Genomic DNA, 5,730 nt, shown 5'->3' on the forward strand with positions numbered 1-5,730 from the left:
CTGCTAAGGTTTCCTTCAAGCCACTGCAGCCCAGATCCATTTTTAAGAAGGTCAATCTTTAAGAATGGGAGATAACTGTTAAAGTACTTTATTACACTGCTAAGAGTTAAGCAAAGATTTAAGAGTCTTACAATGACTTCAATTTGTGAGCCTAATGTTGATCTGCAATATTTTAGGATGCTTCTTCCTTCTTCCCATCCTTGTTCTTTGGCTGTGGTCACATGGAGCATTAGCCACGCTGCAGAGACGGAAGATAGGCGGATTTTCTGGGCGTGATGACAGCACCACATCTGGGGAGCGTAGAGCTCCTGTGGCGAACCCAAGGCGTCCCGCCAAAGATGCGGGGTAAAAAGCTAGTACCTCCAAGGTACTAGTTTCCGGAAACCGCGGGGCAAGGGCGGGCGTCTGATCTCGTTTCTGGTGGTAGTTCTGGCGCCCGCCCATGTCCCCTCACAAAAAGGGTTCCCCCCCCCAAGTCTCAATTGATGCGCACAAGCACCCAACGGAGCATGCGCACACTTCAGTTAAACAAATGAACAAACCTCGACCAATCGTCAGGCTGCATTGCCTGCGTCCATGTTGCGTTCAGAGCTGGGGGCTCTTCGCATACTGATAGGAGGCCTGTGGGTGGAAATGGACGTGGATGGCTAGGGCGGAGCGAAGAGGATTGTTGAATGTGCCACAGAACACGTTCATGCTGCGGTTCCAGCCACTGTCTCGTCCTCATTGCAGAAGCCCTCCTCTCAGACACAGTTGCATAATGGGATTTTGTGAGTGACAGACTGCCCCCCGCCCCCCGAAATCGACTGTGTGTTCTGAGGCAGGCAGCGAAAGGGAACGTGCCTATTTGCACATATTGCCCCGCAGCCCCGCTTCTTTGCCGCGCCGCAGGATTGTCCTGTGCTCGGCACCTCCCCCCTAACCATGGGACATCTGATCGGGCAACCACACATTATTTTGCCCTGGGGCAAACAGCCAAGTTCCCCCCCCCCCGCATTTTCTGGCCCGTGTGACTGGGGCCTTTGACCTGCTGATCTCAAAGCAACCTTATCTCAGCCAAGGGTTTGTTCCATCCTTTTCTCCGTAGAAAGAATGCAGGGTGTACTCTGAAAGGAGGGCAAAGGTGAATTGTATTTGAGAACAGACTTGGTGAACTTTCTTTTGGAATTTTAGACCCTGACCTTTTCTCTGTTTTATCCTATAAAAGAAGAAATCTGAATCTTGTTCAGTATGATAGCTTGCTCTCTTGCAAGCATCAGGATGATCGTTCTATTAAAACTTCATTCTCTGATAGCCTAAAGCCTTGTTAATTTCTTTTTCTTCCAGATAGAACTTGGGGAAAGGGTACACTAGAGCTTTGTAAACTTCCCTAACAGTAACTTCCCATTGACTTCAGCAAAATAAGCAACGTTATATGCTCTGAGTGACTTTAGATATGAATAGTTGTGATGATGCAGTTAGTGGCTTGAAACTACATGAATACTCTACACAAGGCAACTGAAGCAAGTCTGTCTTGCTTTGCTAATCAGTTGAAATACCATTGTAACAATTTACTAGAATTTACCAGGCAATGCACCAACATACAAGCTAAGTCCATGGTGACCAAAAGATAATTATTTTAAAAAGCATTAATACAGTGCACAGGAGAGCAATTCCCGTTTTCCCTTAAGAGTTGTGGAGAATAGTGGTCAAAAATATATGCTGCAAGACAGAAAGCTCTTGGTTCAAAAGAGATCTCTGCTAGGTAGCTGTAAGGTAAGCCATTTTTTCCTTGCCCCCCCCCCCCCCCCCCGGTGGGCCCTGCCCCCCCCCCCCCCGGTATGCATTAAAGTGGTACTGACCTGCCTTGTGGGTATCTGGTAAGAGTTACTAATACGTGACACACTTCAAACTCTTGAAATGCACAGTACAAATACCAACCATTATCATATTTCCCCCTTTCTTGCTTCATTTTTTACCATGTCTGTTCTGTGTAACAGCTTTCTACAAAGCATGGGCAACTGCAATTGTAAATGTTTCTGCTGCAACGGCAGCACTACAGCACTGCTACAGCATCCTGTGCCAGTGCAACAATACAGACTAAGCCAACTGCATTTGCAGGAGCTCTTGTGTCCAAACCTACTGACACATTTAGCAAAGCAGCTGCTGCTAGGTCATAACTGCACTACTTGTGATCTATTCCATTGAGTATAGCTCATCAGTCACCTATGCTGAGCTGCCAGGTGCTTTGCTTCTGCAGCTCGCTTTCTTGTTAGAATATTTTTATGCCACCTCTTCAGATTTCTGCTTAAGGTATCTTACAATTAAAAGCAACAATATATATGTATATAAACAAGCTATTAGACAAAAACAGCATAAAACAATCCATAAAACAGGAGCAGACAATTGAAAAGCTAATAAGATAAAACCCCTAAGTAGAAGCCTGGGTAAAAAAGATATGTTTTAGCCTGGCACTTAAAAGAAAGAATGCACCAGGTGAACCTCAGGCAGGAGGGCATTCTTACGGTGAAGTGCCACCACAGAAAATGCCCAGGGTCTATTCACCACCTGCCTCACTTATGAAGGTGGGAGCACAGAGAGAGCAGGGCTTGAGAGGCAGATCTTAACTAGAGGGCTGGGCAGTCTGGGAGGAGATGGTCCATCAGTCTTAGGACAGGCAGCAAAATCAGGTTGTGTTCTTTGAAGACTAACATACGTGGTTGGTGAGCTGTATTCATCTTGGTTAGACACAAATTGGTTAATTCCACATGTAACTAATTGTGAATGGGACAAAGCCAATATTATGTCAATATGAGCATTTGTGGGCAGTACTATAAATACCCACCATACGCATACAACAAGCAGTTAGCACAAGGCCCCTTCAATTAAAGTAGAAGTTTTGAGGCCACAGTTGCAACATGGGTGAATTATGAGCAACCAAAACCTAGAATTTTTTCAGAGTCCAAAGGAGTTGAATTCATGGTTTATGTATGTAAAAGCATACATAATACTGCTTTTAGTGGACAACATACTCTACAGTATTCTCTCATCACGTCTAGTATTTCTATAACACAAATGACTACAGTTCCTATCCTGTAGAGGACCCTGAGACGGGATGATCATGAAGGCAAGGTACAGCCTGAAAGTAGTTCTCTTGAGGCCTGCTTTGTGTAATACCCAAGCCATTGCAAATCTTCTAGTCACTGATACGGACCACAGGGAGAAAACAGCTGAATTTGCTACCTGTTTTTAAACATTACACCAATGTGCTTCTATTGGGAAGATTCTGCAAGTGTAGCATCTAAAGCAGTTCTCAGATTCAAGTCTCACATGTCATATGTTGGATCATTTACATTCTTAAAAGTTCTCATGATCTTGTACAAATAACTGACTGTGTTTTAAAAACTAATAAATTCATATGTATTTTTAGTACTATTATCATCCTACAGCTGTTTATTGCTTGTATCTCTACCTCTTCAATGAATTCTCAGGCAACACTGGAATTACCTCTCCAGTGAGACTTGTTATATAACATCTTTAGATTTAAATGTGATGCTTTCATCCTGCCTTGCTTTTAATTTTTAAAAAAATTTTTACATCTCCCTGCTACAATAACAGGTTGTGGAATGGTTCCTACTGCTGCAATTTAACCTAAGTTCTGTATATTATGATTTCATTGCTTTCCAATTAAAATGCTGGTTTTAGTTTTACTCTTTTTGTAAAGTTATGTTAGTGCTGCAAGCAATGGAAAGCATAGCTTGGTGCCATGTAAAGGAATCAAGCACCTAAAAGGTAAGTAGGAAAACAAACACAGGGCTGATAGCTAAAACAATTGCAAACTTATTATACATAAAATACATGTATTTATTACAGAAATATTTAAAAACATATCAGGGCCCAACAAAACCCTCAGAATATAGTAAAAAGTAACATGCCCAAGAGAAAACAATACTGACCTAACGTATTTCCACCTAATTGGGCCTTCTTCAGAGGTCAAACAATATAAGGTTCAGTTAGGTTCCTGTTACAATAAAAAGTGATGCACAAGTAGAGGTCTGTAGATCATGCCTATGTATGGCACACTTTTATTCTGCCCTTCTTGCAAGGACTTCAGGACAGTGTACATGGATCTCCCTTTCTCCATTTTATCCTCACAACAACCCCGTGATGTAGATTGGGCTGAGTGAGAATGACTGGCCCAAGGTCACTCAGTGGGGATTTGATCTTGGGGATCTCAAGTCATAGACTAAATCTAACCACTTTATCACACTAGACCTTCCCCCTGCGCAGTCAGTCTATAAATGCTTCTTCTTTAGCAGAGACCACAGTTTGGTATATCATCTAAACTAGAAAATCTACTTCAAACCAGGACTGCAAACCAACTTAAAATATGGTTTGCAAGCCTGTCTTGGAGAAGAATCTAATAACATAGTTTGCTGATCCTAAGAGAATGGCAACTTATGGCTCATCTAAATTTTAGTAATTTCTACCATGCACACACAAAAGAAGAAGGGGGAAAGGATTATGCAAGCACAGGGGGCTGTGACTTTGTGATGCATCTAAGCCATACCATTCTACAGATTTTAAGAATACATAAACAATTGCCAAATCCAAGTGTCAACAGCAATACAGAGTGACTGGCTGCAGCACTATAGACTTCAAAAACTCATATGATTTTAAATGCTTATTTACCTTTCACTTAACTTTAATAAAATGTAGTGTATATAACTGCTCTCTCTGTCTTTTTTTACAATTTATACATGGGTACTTATGCATGTAGTGTATTTCTATTGACAAAAGGCTGTCCATAAAAGCAAATCAGTTTATTATGCATTTATGGGGGAAAGATTTCCTATAAGTAGAGGACAAAGGATAAGAAAATATGAAGCTATCACAAGAAATGTGTAGATACACAGAGTCCCATATTTAAAATAAAGATTTAAAAACTTGCTTAAAACCTACAACAGTTTTCTGATACCTTTTAATACCATGTTCCTAGCTTTATTGTATTCATAATGTTTTGTAGGTTGCTATCTTGGTTTGATTTGTGCATCTGCGTTATATTATTTCCTCTCATATTCAGTACTGGTTTGCATTAAATTAATAACCATTCTCATTAGGAGATGAAGATCTAAAAATCACAGTAGTCTCTCAAGAAAGAAGGGCCATCTTGCTGATTAATCACACCTTCTAGACTCGAAAAGATTTTCAGTTTAACCTCAATGAAAACATGTGGGATCGTTCATCACTTGAATGATGCAGCGGCTCAATAACAGTATTCCCAGTCAGAAAATAATGTTTCACTTTAGGATAGATACCAAGATAAACACTGAGCATAAATGCTTTCTCTACAGGTTGGATTGATTAAAGCAAGTTAATTTAAACCAGTTATTTAAGCCAAGATTTGATTTTCTAATTTATCTATTTCCTGACTTATGTGTATATATCAGTTGGTTGTTATAAGCATTGAAATGTAACATTTAAAATATACCAAGGACTAAAAGCTGAAACCTTTCATCATGCAGCCCACTCATGCATTTTGCACTTGAGAATTTATATCTACTTAGAGACAAGGGAGCAACTGTGAACTGCTGCTGTCAGTAACACCAGAAGACAATATTGAGATAGGTGAACCAATGGTCTGAAAGAGAATGGTAGCTTCACATGTTTATAATGAAAGCATTTTAAAGTACTCTGATTATCAGTGGGAATCCCCCTCTCCTTCAGCTTGTTGTTCACAAGTTGTACCTC

The sequence above is a fragment of the Gekko japonicus genome, unplaced genomic scaffold, assembly GCF_001447785.1.
Source record: "Gekko japonicus isolate JY-2015 unplaced genomic scaffold, Gekko_japonicus_V1.1 scaffold355, whole genome shotgun sequence".
Taxonomy (NCBI): Eukaryota; Metazoa; Chordata; class Lepidosauria; order Squamata; family Gekkonidae; genus Gekko; species Gekko japonicus.